This window comes from Nomascus leucogenys, chromosome 12 (genome assembly GCF_006542625.1).
Source record: "Nomascus leucogenys isolate Asia chromosome 12, Asia_NLE_v1, whole genome shotgun sequence".
Classification (NCBI taxonomy): Eukaryota; Metazoa; Chordata; class Mammalia; order Primates; family Hylobatidae; genus Nomascus; species Nomascus leucogenys.
The window spans coordinates 102,993,166-103,017,467 of NC_044392.1; positions in this window are offsets into that span (position 1 = coordinate 102,993,166).

Genomic DNA, 24,302 nt, shown 5'->3' on the forward strand with positions numbered 1-24,302 from the left:
TAGCTTTTGCAGATGCGAGAAATAATCATATTTCTTTCCTATGATCTTTGTTCACTTAGAGTGTGATCTGACTGGTGTCAAAAGTCACTTTAAAGAGTGGTTGTGAGATTCAAATATATATTCCTTCCAGTAAAGGAGTATTTGCTGGACAGTGCGGTATCCATCTTCAAAGGATCCATCAGGCATCTGGTGTGTAAACAAGTCTGTGGTGGCCCAGTTGGCTTTCTCTTCCACAGGTTCCAAGAGAGTCCAAATCTCCCCTTTTTCCACTGTGTTCTTTGGCAGACCACTTCAGCGCACATAGCCTGGTTCTCTTGCACTGTGACAGGCCCACAGAGTCTCTGGACACTTATGCTTTCCTGCTTCTGAGCATATTCCTTATAGTTTCCATGGTTACATTGGTGAAGCTCCAAGTAGTCCAGATGGCTGCAGAACACAGTTCTCTGATTACCTCTCCTGAGAGTACCCACCTGCTTTATTCCGTCCCATTTGATTTTCTTTCATCCTTGGCCCAAGGAGATCTTTAACAGCCTGCAGTTCCTAGTGACCTTGTTGATTTGTGAAGCTCATTCCAAATAGTCTCCACTAGTAATATTCAGCTAACTCTGCAGTTAGTTAGGCATATAATAAACCTTGAAAATAAGTCTGATACCAATGTTATTAATATTTATAAGAATTTCTTAAATCTTATAAAATCATTATTATTGCTGCTATGCACAAGTTCTTAAAATTTAACATACTCATATCATGCATCTTGCACTTTGTAGGACTTTCTTAGAACTACTGTGATATAAATCATAATATAAAATATCAGTTATGATGTATCAATAAGTGGTAATCTAACGTATTTATAACTATTTTCAGTTTAAAAAGTCCTTTCATAGACATTATTTCATTTAATCCCCAAGAAATGCTCCTTCAGATAGCTACTTCTTACGCCTAGTCCACAAATGAGAACAAGAAATGAGGCAATGGGAGGTTAATTAACTTGTTTGAGTAATCAACAGACTGTTTTCCAATTATGGGTCTTCAGATTAACAACTTAGCCCCTTTCTGTTATACTGGTGTTTTGTGTATTTAAGATATTTCGATATTATTTGCCATATCCATGTACTCAAATTTGCTATATCAAATAAAGTTAATTAATTCTAGTTGGAAACTGTTGCCTACTAAAAAAACAAAACCAAAAACTTAAGGGGAAAATAGCATGAGGTTGAGAAGTTGTTAATGTCATACCAATACCAAACTGTGGCTTCCTCTTTAAGAACTGAAAGGAAATTGAATAAGGAATAACTTTAGCAATACCCTACGTATAATCATTTTAATATCTACCCATGCTTGCTCATTGAATTTTGAGCACTGTCTTCAATCGTTCTGAATCCCTTGCCTCAATGAGTTCCAAGTCTCCCATAAAGCAGGTGATCAACCAAAATCTATTAAAACTGTTTGAAAGTGAAGACCCCCCAAAAGGAAATCAATATGTGACTTTCAGCATAAATTGTGGCATGGCATATTTGAAAAATTAACGGAAGTAAGACATTTAGTTAGCGATGAGCGTCAAGTTTTTAATAGAAGTGATTGTTGAGAATGTCACCCAAACTCACCCAAAAATTCACTGCAATTGTCTAGGAGGAAGGAAGTGGAGACAACATATAGCTGATTCAGGTCTCATTTCAAAGAGCTTCTTTATAGGAGAGAAACATGTATATCAAGTTAGGATTCTAGTTAGGAAGAAAGATAGGATGAGCCCATGTTTCCCAATCTCTTCTGTGAGAGAACACCGTAATACTGGAACAAACATGAAGAGGCTGCGGTAGCTGTAAGAACTTCCTTAGAGGCTAAGAGTCCCTGAGTGGCTGCCAGTGCCTGGGTGATCAGTATCTCCGGAAACTTGCACATCACTTGTGGCTCACTAGGCTACAGCAGCACATTGGTGGGAAGCTCTGCTGTAGAAAACTGATGAGAGGACCATGGAATAAGAAGAAAAAAACATAGCCCCTGACACCAAAGAATTAATCCTTTCTTCCAGAAAAAAAATGTATAAAGCATCGATGGTGGCAGTGGCCTGTCTGGAGCAGCCACTGTGAGGACACCAGCTGTAGCAGGGGAGTCACAGCCAGGGCTGCATGCTCCGTGGAGCTGGCAGGGGCAGGGCACAGGTGATCCCAGTGGGAGCCCCACACCCTACAGGGTTGACAGGGTGGAAGCCCACACTCCTGGGTGCAGCTGCACTCAGCTGTGGCTCTGGACATGGGCATCCCTGTGCTCTCAGGGACCCAGGAAGCTTCCTGCCCCTGCAGGCTCGGAAGTGCTTCTCACACTCCCTGGCCTCTCCCTGCTGCCAGCACCCACTATGGATGTGTCTCAATAGCCAAGCCCAGGCACTGTTGTGACCTGGCCAGGTGCATGCACACTCAGGATGGTGCTGACATGCCAGCCCCCTGCTTCCTTGGCCCCCCAAAAAAATAACCTCTAAGGCTGAAACTTTGGGTGCCAACGAGCACAGGAGGGAGGTTGGGGGACTGAGGGTGGCTCAAGGCAGGCCTGCAGGTGCCCCGTGGTGCAGACAGCCTGGGTACCATAGATGGCATGTTGGTGGTGGCAAAAGGCAGAAAGGTTCCTAGGCAGCAAGGGGTGGGTCCCCAGTGAAACCCCACCTTCAAGCCAGGGATGGCCTAAAGTCTGGTGGCTGGGCTGCCAGTTCCAGGTAAAGTACGAGACCCTGAGTGAGAACTTCCTTGATGCTTTTCGGCCGATCCGATGGTGCTTTTTCCAGGCCTGCCCCTGGCTGCTCATGGATCAATCAGCATGCCCTTCCACCCAAGAACTAGTCAGCATGCACGTCCTTCATTCTGAGCCCATAAAAACCCCACACACAGCCACACTCACACACTTATTGGGACTACGTGCCTGTGGACAGGAGCTAATTGCTTTGGGTCTCCTCTCCGCTGAGGGCTGTTCTGTCACTCAATAAAGCTCCTCTTCACCTTGCTGACCCTCCAGTTGTCCACGTAACTTCATTCTTCCTGGATGCTGGACAAGAACTCAAGACCTGCTGAATAGAGGGAGTTAAAGGAGCTGTAACACATTCCTGGCTGGCTTGCTGAGCTGCAGGGATAACATGCTCTCAGACTGTGGTAGTGAAGAGTGGTGGCCCTTCTAGAGGCCCAGACCTCAGGATTTCCCCAACCAGAGCTGCTGTAACACTATAGTCACCCTGCCCTCCACCAGAGCCATGCAGCCACCCCATGCAACGGGAAGCAGCAGCAGGGCTAGGAGCCATGGGCTGGAGAGGGGCAGTGGCACTGAAAGAGTGGTAACACACACAGGCTGAAACATACCCCCCTTCCATTTGCCCTTCCATTTACCGCGCTGAGGGTGACGAGAAGGAGAGAAGAGCTGTGGCCCTTCTGGGAGTCCAGACCTCAGGGCTCCCTGAGCTCCCAGAGCTCCCTTTTGAGGGCTCAGCGGTTCCTCGTGTCTCCAAGCTTTCGATCGCTACCATGTTCCCCTCACCAGTCACTGGTACCCTCAGTGGAAACCGCTTACGGTACGTCTGGCCCAGCTGTAACCTCATACAAGGCTGGTGCCTGTGCCAGCGCCTGGAGCTGCTCGCCCTGCTGCAGCAGCCAGCATGCCTGGCTGTCCACAGTGGCCAGACCCCGCACTCCCACACCCTTTGCTGCACCATACCTGGCTTGCCCTTGAGAGGTGTGGAAATGCAGCATCTCAGGTTGCTGCCTGTGGTGTGAGCCAAGCACAGCCTAACAGGTCAAGCATGCGGAACAAGCCCAGCAGGCACAAGCAAAACTCAAGCAGAAGTGCTGCTGGCCACAGAGGTTTCCAGCTGGAGAAGTGACACCCGAAGGATCCTGTGACAGCATCTTGTATGAGGAAGGCACTGTAATAGATACTATGGACATAAGGCAGATCTGTATTAAACAGAATTTTCAGTTTTACCTTGGAGAAGGAAAACATCGAGCACCTACAACGTGTGACACATAGTGACAGACATTTTAAATTTCTCAGAGTTTACAAGTATTCAAGAAATGACTACTATAGATCTCTCTGCCAAATTAAATTTCTTTTCCACACCCAATTTTTATATACTTTACAGTCATTAATTTCATGGTATGCATTTTACTTCTTCCAATTGCCTCATCAAATAATATATGAACACTTTAATCTAAATTTATTTCTCTCTTTCCAGGAAAACAAAGTTTAGTGGGTACTAATAATATAAGAGGTATCCCACTTGTGCCTTATATAAACTATTTTAAACTTACATCAACCCCACAAAACTGGAATAATCATCCAATTTTACAAATGAGAACGTTTTGGCCAAAGAAAAAAAGTAAATAATAGACAATAAACCCGCATTAAAATGGAGGCATTTCTGACTTAAAAGCCAATCACTTTTCACTACCATATATTGCGGTTTTGGAATCTATCTCCATTAATCTTTTGTTAGCAAAATCTTTGTGGGGCTTAAAACCTAGATGATGGGTTGATGGGTGCAGCAAACTACTATGGCACATGTATACCTCTGTAACAAACCGCACATTCTGCGCATGTATCCCAGAACTTAAAGTATAATAAAAAAGATAATAATAATAGCTATAATGACTGGTATGAGATGGTATCTCATTGTGGTTTTGATTTGCATTTATCTGATGATTAGTGATGCTGAACACTTTTTCATACGTTTGATGGCCACTTGAATGTCCTTGCTTTGAGAACTGTCTGTTCATGCCTTTTGCCCACTTTTTAATGGGGTTGTTTTTTGTTTGTTGATTTAAGTTCCTTATAGATTCTGGATATTAGACCTTTGTCAGATGCACAGTTTGTGAATATTTTCTCCCATTCTATAGGTTGTCTGTTTACTCTGTTGTTAGTTTCTGTTGCTGTGCAGACGCTCTTTGGTTTACTTAGATCCCACTTGTCAATTTTTGTTTTTGTTGAAATTGCTTTAAGGCCAATGTCCACAAGGGTGTTTCCTAGGTTTTCTTCTAGAATTCTTTCTTTCTTTGTTTCTTTCTTTTTTTATTTTTGAGATGGAGTCTTACTCTGTCACCCAGGCTGGAGTGCAGTGGCACAATCTCGATTCACTGCAACCTCCACCTCCCAGGTTCAAGTGATTCTCCTGCCTCATCCTCCCAAGTAGCTGGGATTACAGGCATACACCACCATGCCCAGCTAATTTTTCTATTTCTAGTAGAGATGGGGTTTCACCATGTTGGCCAGGTGGGTGCCGAACTCCTGACCTCAGGTGATCCACCCACCTCGGCTTCCCAAAGTGCTGGGATTACAGATGTGAGCCACCATGCCTAGCTTCTTCTAGGATTCTTACAGTTTGAGGTCTCGTGTTTAAATATTTAATCTGTCTTGAGTTAATTTTTCTATATGGTAAGAGGAGTCCAGTTTAATTCTTTTGCATATGTCTAGACAGCAATCCAAGCACCAATTATTGAATAGGGAGTCCTTTCCCCATTGCATATTTTCATCAACTTTGTCAAAGATCAGATGGCTGTAGGTGTGCGGCTTTACTTCCAGGCTCTCTATTCCGTTTCATTGGTTTATTTGTCTGTTTTTATACCAGTACCATGCTGTTTGGACTACTTAGCCTTATAATATAGTTTGAAGTCAAGGAATGTAATGTGATGCTTACAGCTTTGTTTTTTTTGTTGTTGTTGTTGTTATTTTGTTTTTGCTTAGATTGCTTTGGTTATCCAGTCTCTTTTTCAGTTCTATATGAATTTTAGAATAGTAGGAATTTTTTTTACTCTGTAAACAATAACATTGGTAGTTTAATAGGAATAGTGTTGAATCTGTAGATTGCTTTGGTAAGTATGGCCATTTTAATAATATTAATTCTTCTAATCCACGAGCATGGAATGTTTTTTATTTGTTTGTGTCATCTTGATTTCTTTTAGCAGTGTTTTGTAGTTCTCCTTGTAGAGGTGTTTCTCCTCCTTGGTTTAATGTATTCCTAGGTATATTATTTTGGGGAGGGCTATTGTAAATGGAATTGCATTCTTGATTTGGCTGTCAGCTTGAATGTTATTGGCATACAAAAATGCTATTGATTTTTGTACGTTGATTTTGTATCCTGAAACTTTACTGAAGTCATTTATCAGTTCCAGGAGGCTCTTGGTGGAGTAATAGAGTAATATTGTTAGTAAAGAGAGATAGTTCGACAATTTCTTTTTCCATTTGGATGCCTTTTATTTATTTCTCTTGGCTGATTGCTCTGGCAAAGAAATAAGGGGATATTTTCAGTATAGACACACATACAAGGAGAGTACCATGTGAAGATGGAGGCAGATGTCAAGGTAATAAAAGAGAAGCCAAGGAATGCCAAAGATTGCCAGCAAACCACTAGAAGCTAGGAGAGAGTCATGGGATGGATTCTCCCTCATAGACCTTAGAAGGAATGGACCCTGCTGACAACTTGATCTCTGATTTCTAGCCCCCAGAACTCTGAGACAATAAATTGCTGTTATTTAAACAAATGTTAACAATTTCTAGAAGAAATATTTCAGCCATCAAATTGAAAAATCTCCGTACATGTGGAGCAGAATTTTAAAAAAAATCACCCAGTACTATCAAAGTAGCATGGCAGAACATCAAAGGTAATGGGGAAAATATTAAAAATTGATATAAATTGTATGTTTTGTGTATTTTGTCACAATTTTTAAAAATTGCCAAAAACGATCAGATAGGAAAGATATAAGTGAACACGTGAGTTTAATCCTGGGGTGATTTTATAGGGTCTGAGAAAGGTGTGGAAGCAAGAGCAAAGGGCATCTGCTTTTCAAATATTGGCAATACCTCCATCTCGACTTCATCTTCGTTGGATTCTGGCAGCACAGTAGCTGGTGAAGCTCGTGTTTGGCCACAGAATGTAAGTGTAGGACTAGAAAATTAAGGGAGTGTCAGGGATGTGTGTGTACACATGTAGGGAAAACTCCTCTTTCCATAATTAGTAGTTCCTGGGTATGTTGGAAAGAATAAAGCTCAATGTATCAGCATATATCCATTCAGTCATATATATATATATATATATATATTACCTCATCCAAGCCAGGCACTACCCTAGGTTTATACATACAAGGGTAAATAAAACAGAGTTTCTTCTTTCATTCACGGGTAATTTCACTCTGTTGTACTATTTATTACAGATACAGAAACAAGATATAGTTTTTGAAGGTAATCTATTCAGGGTAAATATTCCATTCAAATGGCTTTAAGGATATTTGCTGGAACCTTTCTTGAATGTAGACCTTCTTTTCTAGAGCTTTGCTACATGCCTTTGCACTCCATCCTGATGAGATGGTTAAGAAAAAAAAACATAAATAAGCAGATCGACGTGCTTATCATTTAGATATCAACATTACTGCCTCAATTTTTTCTAAATACCTTAAGGAGGCAGATAAAGATGATTTATACACTGAACACACTTGAGCATCGGTGTAAAAATTCAATATTAAGGCATTACTAAATTTACTTTCAACGTCCAAACTAAATGTGTTTTCAAATTAAGTTGAAGCAATTGCAGAGAAAGTCAAATATTTGCTCTCATTAATAATACATTGGTACTAAAAAGAAGAATAATGACAATCTCATAAAGGTTTTCTTTAACATCTCTAAAGATTACTAATCATATTTTATTCATCCTTACCACAATTTGTTTTTGTGGACTACTTTATTAGATTTATTTCATGGAAGTTTGTCTCCAGTTTCAGCAATTGGCTAAACAATCAATACTTTAGCTATCAAAGAAAAGTTTCCTGAGGAGGAAGAAATTTCTTCTTGAATGACCTTTTTTTCAGGGGAGCACCCATCACGGATGAAGAACCAGGTCACTCTGCAAGTCAAGTCTCACTAAAGCTTGAAGCTTCTTTTTCTTTCTTTCTTTTTTTTTTTTTTTTTTTTTTTGAGACAGTCCACTCTGTTGCCTGGGCTAGAATGCAGTGGTGCAATCTTGGCTCACTGCAACCTCTGCTTTCTGGGTTCAAGCGATTCCTTTGCCTCCGACACCAAGTAGCTGGGATTACAGGTACGTGCCACCACGCTTGGCTAATTTTTGTATTTTTAGTAGAAACAAGGTTTCACCATGTTGGCCAGGCCGGACTTGAACACTTAACCTCAGGTGATCCGCCCTCCTCAGCCTCCCAAAATGCTGAGATTCTAGGAGTGAGCCACAGCTCTGGAGCTAAAGCTTCTTAAACAGAGAGCTGTGTCACACAGAAATGTCCCATGGGCGCAAGTCATGTTCCTAGGAGGCTTTCTTAGGTGATCATTGCGCAGATATCGATGGCATGCTTTTTTATTGTGTTAGCATCCAGAAGAAAAAAAAATCTACAAGAGGAGTTGAGCAAAGGGAACTGAAGGCAGGAAAATTAGGTGTAAGAATGCATAAAATTTAAAGTAAGTTTTACTGAAGCTTTTGTGCTGAGAGAGATATGTATGGGTAGATTCCCTCTCAAAGCCAAACATTATCTCCTAATTATGGCCTTAACAAATAACACTAGTATATAACAACAATGACAAGTTAAAAAAAAACCTAGTTTATTTTGAGATCTAAAGTCACAAACTAGTCCTATTTAGTGCCAATAGGACTAGCAATGTTGTCCACAATTTGTGAAGGGAGGTTCTAATAATGCTACTTTTATTTTTTAAAATGGTGATAGAAGAATGCTAAGCATTTCATGCCTATAAACAAGGCACTGAAAATGAAAGGTAAGGTAAGATAATGTAAGAAGTTAATTAAGAATGGGTTTTAATCTTTCCTTTGATTTTTCTTTTCTTTTCCTTTAGCCTTAAAAAATTCCAAACTATAACAAGGAGAGGAAAAAGCCAGCAGAAGGAGAGGAAGAGTGACCCACGATGATGGAGTATCAGCATTGGAAGGGTGGGAAGAACAGACCTGGTTGGAAATCAGAAGACATGGCACTTACTTCCTGGGCATAGAGATTTTGGGGAAGGATGCTTACTGTCTTTGTATACCCATTTTCTTAGCTGTAATATATAAATAACAATATTAGACCGTGCGATGAAAGTGTGTAAACTGTCACACACTATACAGACTGCAGTTATCATTATTCACACACCTACAGTGAACATGGTGAAAAACATTTGCCTCAAGGGAAGTGGGTTAGAACCTCTACCACATCACTGGGCCACACCCAGTCACAGATGAACAACTAGGCCACTCTGCAGGTTGTCCCACAGAAGCTTCTAAAATAGAGATGTGTCACACAGAAAATGCCCCAGGGGCTGCAAGTCATGTTGCTGGGAGGCTTTCTTAGGTGATAATTGGGCAAATATTTTTTGTTACTTTTAACACCCAGAAAAAAATGTACAAGAGGTTGAGCAACAAGATCTGAAGGCAGGAAAATTAAGAGTGCCTGTGTGTAGAGCCTAAAAAGAGAATGCTGTAGATAAGAAATTGAGAAATACCACAAAATGCCCACAGGGTACAAGGAACACTCCCTTTTCACCTCCCATCTGAGCTGCAATGCCCATCCGAGTGCTGAATACTGACTGGAAATAAGGCATGGTGATGCATCATTCTGTTAGATGTGCAGCCTCCCTGGTTTTGTCCACTTCCCTCACCACAATACTGATTGCAAATGCCACTTGTCCTCTTAGTCTTAGTATCTATTTATAACTATACCTGGAGAAGTTCTCTAATTTTGACATCTGAAATCATATTTTCCCCATATTAATTCTCTCTCTCTCTTCTTCCCACAAGAATGTAAGAACCAAGAAGCCATGAATTTTATCTGTCTCGTTAAGGAACGTATCTCTACTGCCTAGAACAGTGACATATTGTAGGCATTGAAGAAATGTGTTGATGAGTGAATAAATGAAGAAAGTGATGAAAGACTTAGTTACTAAGCAGCTACAAATAATTTACAAAAAGGAAATATTAGGATATTATTATTTCCAACATACATAGATTCAGATGATATAAAACATTTGTTTACCCAAAAAGTCCCTACTAATGTCTCTTGGTGGATAGTTAGTAGTCTCTTTGAAGTCTGGTCTCCAGTGTCTTTTCCCCCATTTCTTCCTCTTCCCATCTTTCCTTTGGTCTTTTATTCCCTTCTATTCTTCCTTGCTTCATCACCTAATCCACAGTCTCAGTTCTGTCCTGGAGAGGAACTCCATCTTAGACGGTAGGTTTTACTTTCCACCTAGGAGTAGATTCAAGTGTTCAAAGTCTTAAGGGAAGAACATCTATAAGAAAAGCAACTCTTGCTAAATTAATCATATTTCCATAGCAGAGTTTCCATAGCATATTATGCTAACGAAGTCTCTATTGCTTTCGTTTTCCTGTCATAGACGAGGAAGACAAGGGAAAAAAGACAAGGCTAGAAACTAGTGCAGAAAGTTCCACTGTGCAACAAGAGCTCACCTCATGGAGATGGCAACTCAAGAACTCTAGAAAGTTTTCTAAAACTGCTTCTCAAAGTTTAATGCGCACAACAATTACCTGAGATCTTGTTAGCAAATTTTGTTTCAGTAGTTCTGGGGTGAAGCTTCAAGTTCTGCATTTCTAATAAACAACCAGGTGGTCCATGGGTCCACACCTTGAGTAGTCAATCTCTAAAAGAAAACTTTTCATTTTGGACCTCTACTTTACAGTCTACTGAAAGTAGTCTACTTTACAGTATGGTCTACTGAAAATACACTATGTAAGGGAAAGAGCAAGAGGATTTGGGGTCATCTAGGACTGGGTTTGAAATCTGGCTCCACTATTCCTTAAGAGACACTGGGCAAGGATTATTTTTAAAAACATAAATTTCCTAAGCTTCAGTATCATCTGGAATATGGGTATAATAATATCTGTCTTATAGGATTGCTATAAAAATTAACTTTTTTAAGGCACTTTAGCATGGGGCGAAGCTTGATCCCTTCCTCTTTCTTTTCCCATTTCAAATTCTTCAAAATGGCCCGAATCAGCTTCAAATTCTGTTTCAAACTTTGCCTATTTCTATTCTTGAAAACTGAAAGCATATACACCCAGACAGCTTACTGTCTATATAAACACAATTTCACTTTTCAACCTGTGCATTAACCTGACTTAATTATTCCTGGAAATCCTTGCCCAGGAAGTTGGAGTTGCAAATAACTGTTTATTTCAGAATCTCCTAAATTTATTTATCTGAAAAATCAATTCATTCTCTTTAAGTAAATAGCCTCTTCTCGAAACAGTAGATTATTAAGCTGGGCTCAACAAATGATTATTTACTCTTAAAGACTCTTCAGTGTACTCCCTTTACTGTGTCCATTAATTATACACTATTATATTATAACACCTTTCAGTACCAATCAGACCACTTCACTGAAAGACATGCCTTAAAGTAGACTCCAGATCCTTACAAATGCCAATTTTGATTCTTCCCTTGCAAAACACCACTAAGACTCCGCCGAGGTAGTCAGTGGCTTCCCTTACTACAGTAAGAAATAAACTTGTCTTTGCTTGATCAAACATGTGATTTTGCTGGTATCTTGAGAGTTGGCAGTTGACAATCTCTTCTAATAAAACTATCATCTAGACAAATGTACTTAATTACTTGTTATTTCCTGGAGGTGCCATGCTTTTTAATATTCCATGCTTTTGCACAATCAATTTCTTTTTTCCTGGAATATCATCTTTTATTTAACCTTCAAGACTCATACTAAATGTTGGTTCCTCTGTGAAATATTTATTGAAACCCTTTAGCAACATAGATTTTTCATGCTTCTGTTCTCCCATAGCACTAAGCAGGTCTTTTCCATCACGCCCTATTATTTCCTGATTGCTTGGTTACGCATTTTTCCTTCCCAAACATAGTGTGCTCTTTAAAAACAGGGACTGTGCCTTATCCACCTCTGTCACCAATGTCATAAAGAATTTTTAAAAAAACTATTAGTCGATCAATAAATATTTGTTGAATATTGAATGAAACACAGTGGATATTTAGAGGAAGAAAAATGGATAAATAAATATTTGTTAAGAGAAACTTGAGCTTCTTTCCATAAGGATTTCCTCTGCATCCTCTTACCCTTTTTGTTTTAGGTAATCCTGAGAAGTTACCTCTGAAGTCTACTGCCCCTGAAGTAGTAGCTCTCTGAGCCAGCAAAATAGGACCTTTTGATGTCTCAAATCCTGTCAAGGAGATTTCTCCTTTCTTTCTCATCTAGTAATTATTGATGGCAAGCATGAGCATGCAGTTGGGCCAGTCCTTCTATCAGGGTAGCAGATAACTTTTATTCCCCCTTCAGGGAAATTTTCCCTCCTCTTTCATCAGTCTGGATATAAATGTTGCTGGTTTCATGATCTGAAATTAAGAGTGAACATTTTGTTTAGCCCAATCAAGGCTGGTAGAAGGACAAACTTTTATAATGTGAAATTTATGACCCTGTGGTGGCTGATAAAAATAATCCCTGGCGTAGTTATGCTTCTATTTAAGTGTTAATTATCCCCTATGCACAGTGTGTACTCTTTTTGATAGCTACAATTCAACACTTAGGCTATTAAAGGCAGATTTATGCTATAGCAATAGAATATTTTTTATTTCCATCTAAACTGAAATCTGGAAGTTCCATAGAAGTGTAAGAGCTCCTGTCATGGCTAACAGGTTTTGACAAGAGCCAAGTTAATATTTGCAGCAGTAAAACCATTTCCTGGTTGACAGTTTGTTGAGACATCAGAGAAGTCTCTGAGGAGAAAAATTAAGTAAATCTAAAGGGTACATTTGACAAACTGTAAGCCTGGACTGACATTTTACTCTAGCAAAAATAAGCTGTTTGGAAAAGAGTACAAAATTATATGTATCATATCTCAGTTTCTGATCATTTTAGATCATTTGAGGTGTAAATATTTAATAAATATGTTTAATGTTCAGCGGTATGTGAACACCACTTTCATCTCTCTCTCTTTTTGGCTGTCATCAAAAAATGAAAGAAGCAGCCTTCATTATAACATAAGCTAGTTAGCCCTCTGACTACTCCATGTAACATTTGCTTCATACCATAATAACAATAAGCATTAGAACAGATTTGTGTGAAGTCCCAATGATCTTGATATCTGGGAGGCTTGTATTAATCAGATTTTTTCAGGAATATAGGTAGCAACCATAATATTTCATTGTAAGTTTATTGTAATTTCTGCCATTAACATGCATGACCTGTGTGATCCTTAAATACTCCTGTGAAGTATTAATGTGCCCATTTTACAGGGAGAAGGAGACTCAAACAGAAGACGTGCCTTTTCATAGGTCACACAGAACATGGCAGAGCTAGAGCCAGAACTCAGAACTCCTGTCTCCCAGAAACAGTCCCCTTTGTTCTACAATACACAGATCTCTGTTAATATATTTTAAAATGATTACGGAAGAGATGTTACAGACCCTTCACATAGAATTTGATCAATGTTTATTTTGAGGCAAGTGAACTAAGCATTAATTTTAATTGCATTCTCCATTTGAGAACAGTAATCATGAAAAGAAATTAAAAGACTGAGTTCAAGATCGATTTTCCAGTCTTTGTAGCAACCCCTGAAGCTTCAAAAAGCTTGCAGAAAGACTTTTTCCAGAGACTGTTTTGACTTCCTCATACTAGACTATTAACGACCACACTTAGTACTCAGTAGAACATTAATAATACTGGGCTTGAACTGAGACTTTTTTCCTGTGGGTACTTCTACATTTTGAAGAGTATCAAGGCAAATACGTGCCCATGCAGGGCATAACACAAATTGATGAAGTGGATTGGTAGTTTTCAAGCACTAGTATGTGCCAGGAACTATGCTGGACACTTATTTTCTATATTTTTCAATTAATGCTCATAACAATCCTACATCCATTTTATGTATATAAAAACAGACTCAGTGGAGTTAAGGAACTTGTCAAAATTCACAAGATGTTACATAACTGAGTCAAGATTTGAACCCGGGTCTATCCAATTTCAGTAATTCCACTTCAGTATGACGTTTAGTTCTTTTCAAACTCACAACAAAGGAAAAAATCTTTACCTAGTCAGGTGGGGCCTACATTTAACCTGGATAACCTACATTTGGAAAGTGGGAGAAATGCAATTGTTTTCACTGTTTCCCCTTTCTCTCTTCCACGTCTCTTTCCACCCTTGCTGGCTGATATTTCTCACTCTTTCACCCCTGCCGGAGACTGACCAGAAGAAAGAATCCATTAGAGAAAGAGAACACAGTTGTACATGCCCAACACAATTGCAATCCAGTATAAGAGGCTCCCCTGGATCCAGTATAAGAGGCTCCCCTGGATCCAGTATAAGAGGCTCCCCTGGATCCAGTATAAGAGGCTCCCCTGGATTCAGTATAAGAGGCTCCCCTGGATTTGACTGCTGTCCAGAGCGGACCTGTTCTACCATGATACTCTTCAGTTGTTCTTTGTAGATCTGTCAAGTAGGGGGTTTTTCTATAGCATCCTAGGTACAGAAAATGTCTCCCTGCTGCCGGCCACTTACCACCCCACCATCAGCCCTTAGGTTTTCAGCGGTCTAGAAGCTAATGGATCTTCTTTGACTCTCCAGCCAGTCCTCTTAAAAGCTTCTTTTCTTGGAGTCCTCTTTTGATTTCCAAGAAACACACAGCTTTGCTCCCAGTTTGCTCGGCCTGGTGAAAATGCAGCTCACTCTCAATGCAACCATTTTTATCCTATTGTCAGCAGACACAGCTGCAGCCACAGCCTCTTGTCTTTCATTTTCCTCTCAGGCTTCAGATGTTATTGAATTGGTTTTGTGGCTTTTTTCCTTTGACCTATTGTTAAATACATTACATAAGTAGAATTTGTAATACTAATTTTTTTGTATATGAGGAATAAATTCTACCTGTTTTTCATGTAGTTTTTTTTAAGAATCTATTTGCTAATATCTCATTTTGTAGCTTTGTGTTTCTGCTCATAATTAGAGAATAATTGATTAGTAATATTTTTTGGTTAGATTTTGCTAACTTTCTAAAATTATGTAAAAAAGATCCCATCTGGTTCCGTGCTCTGGAAAATTTCTATAAAATGGAAGTCAACATCTCCTTGGATATTTTAAACACTTTCTCATAAAACTCACCATGTTAAGTGTGATCGATAGTCATTAATACTGTAATTCTTAGTGTTGCTCTTTGTATTATTAAATATACTTAATTTCTATTACTTGATTTATCAGTTTTTAAAGATACATCTGATTCCCAGTTATTGCAACAGATGAGGCAACAATAACAATAACGGAATGTAATCTATTGTTATGTACTCTGATAATGCAATAATGTCAAACTAACAAGTAAATGGAAGCAGAGGGGGGAAACAAAAGGAAAAGTAGAGAAAATAGGAATTAGCCAAACACACACACAAAAAAATGTCCAACATCATTAGTAATCTGAAAAGTACAAAACAAACTCACAATGAGATAGTATTTTATATGCACCAAATTGGAAAATCTGAAAATATCTGACAATATTATGTTAGGCCAGGCACAGTGGCATGCACCTGTAGTTCCAGCTGCTTCAGAGGCTAAAGCAAGAAAATCACTTGAGCCCGGGAGTTCAAGGCTATTGTGCACTATGATCATGTGTATGAGTAGTCACTGCACTCTAGCCTGGATAACATAATGAGACTCTGTCTCTAAAAAAAATTAAAAATAAAAATAAAAAGACTCAGTGTTGGCATGGATATGAAACAACTAGACATCTACGTCTTTGGGTAAAAATGTAAATTGGTACGACTTTGTACCAATACTTAAGTCTTTTTGTGGGGATGTAAATCAATATAAAATGATAACAACTTTTTTTTTAATTACAAATGCACTCATTCTATGACACAGGGATTAAGCTCCCACAATTATTCCATAGAGAAACTCTTGCACATATATATGGATAGAAATGCCATACAAAATATTCAAAGCAACATACTTTGCAATATCACAAAACTAGTGATATAGTTTGGATGTCGGTCTCCTCCAAATCATACGTTGAAATGTGACTCCTAATGTTGAAGGTGGGGCCCAGTAGGAGGTGTCTGGGTGATGGCAGTGGATCCCTCATGAACTGCTTAGTGCCCTCCCTGCAGTAATGTGTGAGTTTTCACTCTATTCATGAGAGCTGGTTGTTTAAAATGAGACTGGCACCTCCTCCTCTCCCTTGTGCTTGCTTTCTTGCCATATGACACACCTGCTCCCCCTTCACCTTCCGCTATGATTGGAAGCTTCCTGAGGCCCTTACCAGAAGCAGATTCTGGGGCCATGTTTCTTGTACAGTCTGCAGAACCACGAGCCAAATAAACATATTTTCTTTAGAAATTACCCAGCCTCAGGTATGCCTGTATAGCAATGCAAAATGGACTAATACAACTAGAAACAACTCAAATGTTAATTAATGGTAGAAAGGCTAAAAAATATTGTATATAACACTATATATTATACATTGTACTTTAACAGTGAAAATGAATGAAATACAACTGTATAAAAAAACAAGCTTACATCTCTTAATGTTGAGTACAAAGGAGATTTGGGGTATGTGTGAAAGTTTGTGTACAGTATGAGACCACTCATACAGCTTTTTAAAATACAAAAATAAGCACTATGTCATTTGACATAGAAATGTATGTGGTAAAATGCTAAAGTAAGAAAATTATAAACTCGGCTGGGCATGGTGGCTCACGCCTGTAATCCCAGAGCTTTGGGAGGCCGAGGTGGGCAGATCACCTGAGGTTGGGAGTTCAAGACCAGCCTGGCCAACATGGTGAAACCCTGTCCCTACTAAAAAGTACAAAATTAGCTGGGTGTGGTGGTGGGTGCCTGTAATCCCAGCTACTCAGGAGACTGAGGCAGGGGAATCATTTGAACCTGGGAGGGGGAGGTTGCAGTGAGCCGCGATTGTGCCACTGCACTCCAGCCTGGGTGACAGACTGAGACTCCATCTCAAAAAAAAAAAAAGAAAAGAAAATGATAAACTCAAAGTTGGGAAGAGTACTTTCTTTGGAGGGGGAAGGATATACTAAAGTGCACAGAGGTTTGAAAGGTAATAAAAGTATTTATTTTCTTAAGATGGGTGATGGGCATTTGGAGCTTATTTTCTCTTTATTCTTTCTAAAGATTTTGTACATTATTTAAATTTACTTAACTGTCTTAGTCCTTTGAGCTGCCATAACAAAGTACCATAGATTGGGTGGTTTATAAGCAACAGCAATTTATTTTCACATTTCTGGAGGCTAGGAAGTTCATGACCAAGGTGCCAGCAGATTCAGTGTCTGCTGAGAACCTGTATCCTGGTTCACAGACAATGTCTTCTTGCTGCATTCTCACATGGTGGAAGGGACAAGGGCACATCTGTCATCTCTTTTATAAAGGTGCTAATGCCATTTATGAGGACTTCACTTTCATGACCTAATCACCTTCCAAAAGCCTCAACTTCAAATACCATCACATTGGGGATTAGGTCACAACACATGAATTTGGCGGGATATAAACTTTCAGTCTACATTTAACTTTAAATGTAAATGATATACTAATTCATTAAAAACACAAAAATCTTCAACCTTATTGGTAAAAAAATGCAAATTAAATATATGTGTTTTAACTTCCATCAGCACAGATTAACCAAAAATATGATGTTTGCAAGTGTAGTTGAAAATAATTCTTTTCTACACTGCTAATGAAAAAGTAAATCAATCATTTGGAAGGAAGCAATTTCAGAACATCTTTTGACTCAGAAAGTCTACTTTAAGAATATTAACTAAACAAATAATCAGAGCCACACATACAAATTTATATTAAAGATATTCAATATAGTAGAAAGATAGTGAACCCAACCTAAATGTACTATAGTAGAGAATTGCATCAATTACAGGACTGCCTAAAGGAGCATCTGGAACATAATAAGTGCTTAGTAAACAATTACTGAATGAACCAGTGAATAAACATATGCACGTATTTATATGTATGTGTACAAAATATTAACAGTGATTATTTTTGGGAGAAGAGCATATGAGTGATTTTTCAAACTTTACTTTTCTGTATTTTTCAAAAATTTTTGCTATGAAGATATATTACTCTAAGAAGCTGAAAAAAAAAAAATGTTAAGCTCTTGCTTGCTTCAAAGCAAAATTTGCCCCTATATCTTCTGTCTTCTGGAAATGTACCACATCTAACACCACCCTTTCACATAAATTTATTTTAATACATTGAATAGCTATTCTTTCTCTTCCTGACATTCCCTTCCCCACCATAGTCCCAACACCATTGCTTGAATACTTAAAATTCACGTTTCTTCACTATCATGATTGCTTTCGTTAATCTCTTTTGTTTCTATGATGAGGTTAAGGTCACTAGGCAATGGTGCTCTCATCTTAATAGCAAGTTGAAAACCAGGGAACAACTTAGTTCTTTTCATTTCAAATAGGAACACATTGCCTTGTGGCACTGTGTACTCACTTTCCCCATATCCTCTGTATATACACAAATACCTAGGTGCTTGCTTACTGGTTTACCCTCAACTTTCTCATAATTTGGAGCTGTCTCTTTATGAAAGATAAACCGTAGAATCTAAAGTTTAGGTCTTTTAGGAAAGCATTTGTTTACTTTATATATTTTTAAATGTTCCTATTTTTATCTGTTTAAATCACAGCATACGGGTATAAATCGATTAAGGAATATGGAGTTCATTTGTTTCAATTTATATTCAGTATCACTATTTGGAATAAATGGATTCACCTGCAGCTAAAATAGAATTATAGTGAAGTTTAAAAAAGGTAAATGGAAATATCATTTGGTTTCTCTCCATGCATGCATAAATAAAAATACTGTTTTGTATGTTTTGAAAGTAAAGTCTTTTGTTTACAGTTTTTTTCCAAGTACTTAGTATCAGTTAAATGGGATCATCATAAGTTAAATCCTTCCTGGATTCAAAATATCTTTTCTAATGAAAGAAATGTGATTGGGGTGGGAGACAGGGTTCATATATCCTTTCTACATATGAATTTATGTCTGTATAGATCTTTCCTATGAATTCTGTATTTATATGTCCATCTGCATCGATGTCTCAGGCATCACACACTCATATATTCAAAACTGAATTCATGATTTCCACCCAAAACCACTTGGTTCCTCCTCTCGTGCTTAGTACAAATTGAGAAATAGAATAAAGAAAGGATAGATGGAAACCAAACATGGCTGCTCGGCACTCTGAGGAATCCAAGCTGCCCGTCTTCCATACCTTGTTATGGTGCCGTCTGTGTCCTTCTCGGCTGCCTAGCAGAAAACAGCCTGCAGAACCTTGTGTCTTTGGTGCTTCTCCTAAGAGGTAAAAAGCATCACTTCTGCTCACATGTTATTGTCCAAAGTGAAGTCCCATGGCCATGCCTAATTTCAGGGAGCCATATGCCCAGAAAGAAGGATGAATGGGGAATCTTGATGATCACTTCCACGAGCAGCAACTTAGATAATCTCATTCTGTTTACTTGGTTTGGTCCAATGTACTTTCATTCTCCCCACACTTACTATCTTCTTCTCGATTCCCACTCTGAGTCAAGGCCTAGGAGATGATATATGTTGAGGCAAGAGGAGGCCCAGGTAGCATCTTCACCTGGTTTCACCCTTTTTCAATATTTCTCCAGTTCCTCACACAGCCCTGAAAGGACTTTTTTGTCTTCTTCATGGGGCTGGAACTTCAGTGATTCCATTGAGGAATACCGTCCTCCCTGTTCTATAGTTTATGCTCTCGTCAATCTTCTAAGCTTTAGTCTCTGATATTTAAAGGAAAATTTTTAGGATTCAGAAAATCTATTTCTTAAGTAAAACTAGCTTTCAGGACAACTGCTCTAAATGTACTTAAAAGTCTAATTTGAAACCCAAACTCAAGTAATATCCCTTTCTTCTAGGCAAGAACTGCATTCTTTCTGAATAAAATGAATGTTATTCTTTTAATGTGTGAGAAGTTTCAGGACAACAAAATTTAGAGAGAATTGAGAAGACAACTGATACTGTTTTTTTTTTTAAATGATATTTCTGCTGCCCCTGCATCTGCTACTGAGCTACAAGATTCATGAGGGCAGAAATCAAATTGTTTGGCTTGAAATTGTTTAGCCAAAAAATTATTTGAATAAATACAGCGACGAATGAACAAAACAGTAGATCCAGAAGATTGTTAGTTACATAAGTACGTTAGTAATTCTGGATAAAACAGAGAAGAAAACACTTAAACTTACAATATAATCTAAGGTTCTAAAGTGAGTCACAATATATAAAAGACTGACAAAGTGTCCTGGATAAGTAGGAAACTCACTGTGGTGAAGAAAAGAATGGAGATGCACAGAAGCACAGTTGGGACACTGGGTGCAAGATCAGAGGAGAGGGATTCTTTTCAGTGAGACACAGTGAGAACCATTCAAATATTTTCTGACCCAGCACTGGGGATTCGTCCTAGGATCCTTGAGAGGGATGTTGCATAATATAAAACAGCAGCTTGCTTACCAGGATCCACCTAGAGAGACGCACTCTCTGCAACCAGTCATGCAGACCCTGGCTTAGAGATGCTTCCTCAATTTTAGGGTCGTGAGGCATTGGCAGCAGAGCACAATAGTCATGGATGGAGAACGGTAATGACCAAGACAACAGCCATATTGTTCCTACCACACTTTTGAGGTCAAGAATTGAGTCTTACTCTTTTTGAATCAATGAGTAAGTCCCACTAGGGACTGCACAGGAAATGCAGAGAGATTTGGAATCTCTCTGTGAGGAGTTTAGGGGCCAGAGATCATCAAGATTATTATCTACACTTTAAATTGTCCCCAAGGCTTGAGAGACCTCAGCAAGCAAAGGTCACATGTTGAAGCAAATTGCTACATTTTAGCAAATCTTCTCTCACACGCTGCATAATTCAGATGAACAAATAGGTCCCCTTGTGGGAAATTTTTTAGAACTTTTTCAGACTGTCCTGAGAAAGGGCCGTATGACTGCTCACTGGGATTTGGAATGAATTTCTCAGGTTTCATCTCTTATCAGCTACCAGAAGATCATCTGGTAAGATAAGTATTAAAACTTTGATAGTATGAATCTGGCACTGTCTAAAATCAGCAAGGGTGAAATTTCAAATTTCGATCTATCCCTACATGATAAAGATTTCATTTGAAGCCCCAAGTATTAGTACACTGTTGTGACATCATTGGTAAAAACTGTCCAGGATTTGAAATTGGAAGTTTCTTTGTGTCTAAATTGTCATGGTCATTAAAATTTTTTAAAATGTCCAGCAGTTTCCAATCATGACGTTAAAATTTCTCTCTCTTGTTCCCAGAAGCCTACACTAGCATATTTATTTTATGCTTGCCTATGAAGAATTAAGCTTTATTTTTATGCAAGTTAATTTTCTCCTTATGGAGTCATCATTAATATAAATAGCAATATAAATGGCAATTTATATTAATAATGACTCCATAAGGAGAAAAAGTATAAAAGTGGTTACATTCAGTAACTTTCTAATCTACAAATTTGTCATCTCTTTAAAATAATAAATAAGTACCAGAAGATATCTGAAAGGTGTCCCAGAATATAATTTTTTAAAGGGTAATTAAGTGTGACAAGTAACTATAAAGGCGATTATAATTCAGTTCATTTGGATTTGAGTTGCCAGATGAACTGTTATTTTATTTAACAAATAAAAATATACGATGTCCAGTTAAATGTGTATGTTGTACATGTACATCCAACATGGAGCCTGGTCATTGGAGGTGCCCCTGGCAATTTTTCTAAGTCCACCTACAAGGGCCAAGACTGACTAAGAACATCCTTTGACTTAAAAAATATTATAGGGCCGGGCGCGGTGGCTCACGCCTGTAATCCCAGCACTTTGGGAGGCCGAGGCGGGCGGATCACGAGGTCAGGAGATCAAGACCATCCTGGCTAACACAGTGAAACCCCGTCTTTACTAAAAATACAAAAAATTAGCAGGGCGAGGTGGCGGGCGCCTGTAGTCCCAGCTACTCGGGAGGCTGAGGCAGGAGAATGGCGTGAACCCGAGAGGCGGAGCTTGCAGTGAGCCGAGATCGCACCACTGCACTCCAGCCTGGGCGACAGAGCAAGACTCCGTCTCAAAAAAAAAAAAAAAAAATTATAGTTTATCTTAAAATCACATTTAACTGAGTATCTTCTACTTTCATCTGGCATTGCTAATTTGGAGGAACTGGCTGCTTGCCATGATGCTAAAAATATTACTGTAATTTTTTCATCTTGAATTATCTTTATGTCATTCAGCTTATTTATAAGAGAAAAAAGTAAATTAACTTGTACCAGAAAATATTAATCGAATAAGATCACCCTGGATTTTACTCTGTTGGCATTTTCCTTCACAAAATTTTGAAATCAGTGTTAGTTGGAGAAGAGGATTTGTTGTGGAGTATTTTGGGGTAGGAGAGTTCAGGATGCAGTCAAGGGAACCATTTTAGGAAAAATTTCCCAGCATCTTACAGGGCCATATTCTTGCCAGCACACAGCTCTTCACTCTAGTCATCAAATGTTCCCAGCAAGACGAGTCATAATTTAGGTTCACTGACTTTCTTCTGCTTACATCCTGGAAATGCAGAGCTTTGTGTCTTTACAGCAGCCTAGGCCTGTACTTGATTGAGGACAGGATTAAATGTTTTCATTTCATCAATAGGTTCAGAGAGTTAGATCAATTTAATAATATGTCACATGGTTATGGGGAGATATGAATAAATTGCAAACCTGTTGAATTCTTAAAGAGCAGGGAGCACTATTTAGAGAATGTGGTGCCTTCAGTTAGTTTTATTATTTGTAAAAATAAAAGCCACAGTTTATTCAGCTTTTAGTATGTTATGGGCACAGGATAAATGATCTAGAGTAATTATTTCCCTTATCCACACAACGTTCTCCTCAGATAGGTCTTATCATCTCCATTTTATAAGTGAGGATTAATCTGTCATCCCTGAGTCATGCAATTGTCAAAAACATAACTGAATTTTAAACCCAGCTCTTATGCTAAAGCTTATATCTTAACCACTATGTTGTATTTCTCACCAATTATGTTTGTGTGTTGATTTGGTTTTAAAGAATGAGATGTCTGCTAGCAAAGCTCTCATAATAAATCCCTCTACCTTCACTCCAAGTTACAACTTCTTCCCCAAAATGGCAGACATATTGAAGGTTTGCTCACCTGAAACTCAAAACACATTTGTCCAAGGAGCTAGGGAAAATGAAACAGAGTAAATATTTTTCTGCCTGAAATAAATCACATTTCATATCAATTGATGGGTCCGATGCAAGAGAGGTGAGCCCCAGCATTGGGGCTTAGTCCAGAAGGGTTCTTGGTTTCACTCAGAAAAGAATTCCAGGGAAAACTGGTGTCGTTAGATAGCAATCTTTTATTAAAGGGTACTGCTCCTTGTGAAGTAGGGCTAACTCATAGGCAGTGAACCCAGAGGCTGCAATGTATGGGTTCTTGGCAACTGTATGGTTACTCACCTCTACCCACTTTCGATTACATGCAAATTAAGGGGCAAGTTAATGCAAATTGAGGGACGGGTTACCTAGAACTTTCTAGGAAAGGGGCAGTAACTTCCAGGCCATTGCTATGGAATAAAGTCATAGCTTCTGGGTCACTGTCATGGCATTTTATATTTATTTATTTATTTTTATTTATTATTATTATTTTTTTTTGAGATGGAGTCTCACTCTGTCGCCCAGGCTGGAGTGCAGTGGCGCAATGCCGGCTCACTGCAACCTCTACCTCCTGGGTTCAAGCGATTGTCCTGCCTCAGCCTCCCGAGTAGCTGGGACTACAGGTGCATGCCACCACACCCAGCTAATTTTTGCATTTTTAGTAGGGACAGGGTTTCACCATGTTAGCCGGGATGGTCTCGATCTCCTGATCTCATGATCCACCCACCTCAGCCTCCCAAAGTGCTGGGATTACAGGTGTGAGCCACCAGCTCTGGCCTGTCATGGCATTTATAAACTGTTGTGGTGCTGGTGGGAATGTCTTATGCTAATGAGCAATGAGGGCGGCCAGGGATTGCTTTTATCGCCATCTGCTGTTTCCTGCCATTTTTTTCACTTCATCCTATATGGGTGAGATCCTGTTTTGGTCAGCAGGGTTGTGACAAGTCCTGCTGGTCTCTTTCATTCTTCTCTCAGAGATTAGATACTCCTTAATCTTAAGAGGGCTGCAGAAGGGAAAAGGTCCATCTTCTGTAACTGCTTCTTGCTGATTCTATGGGCATAGGCTCTTACTCCTTCTATTGGAGGAGTAAAAAATCTCTGGATACCTGATGTAAGGG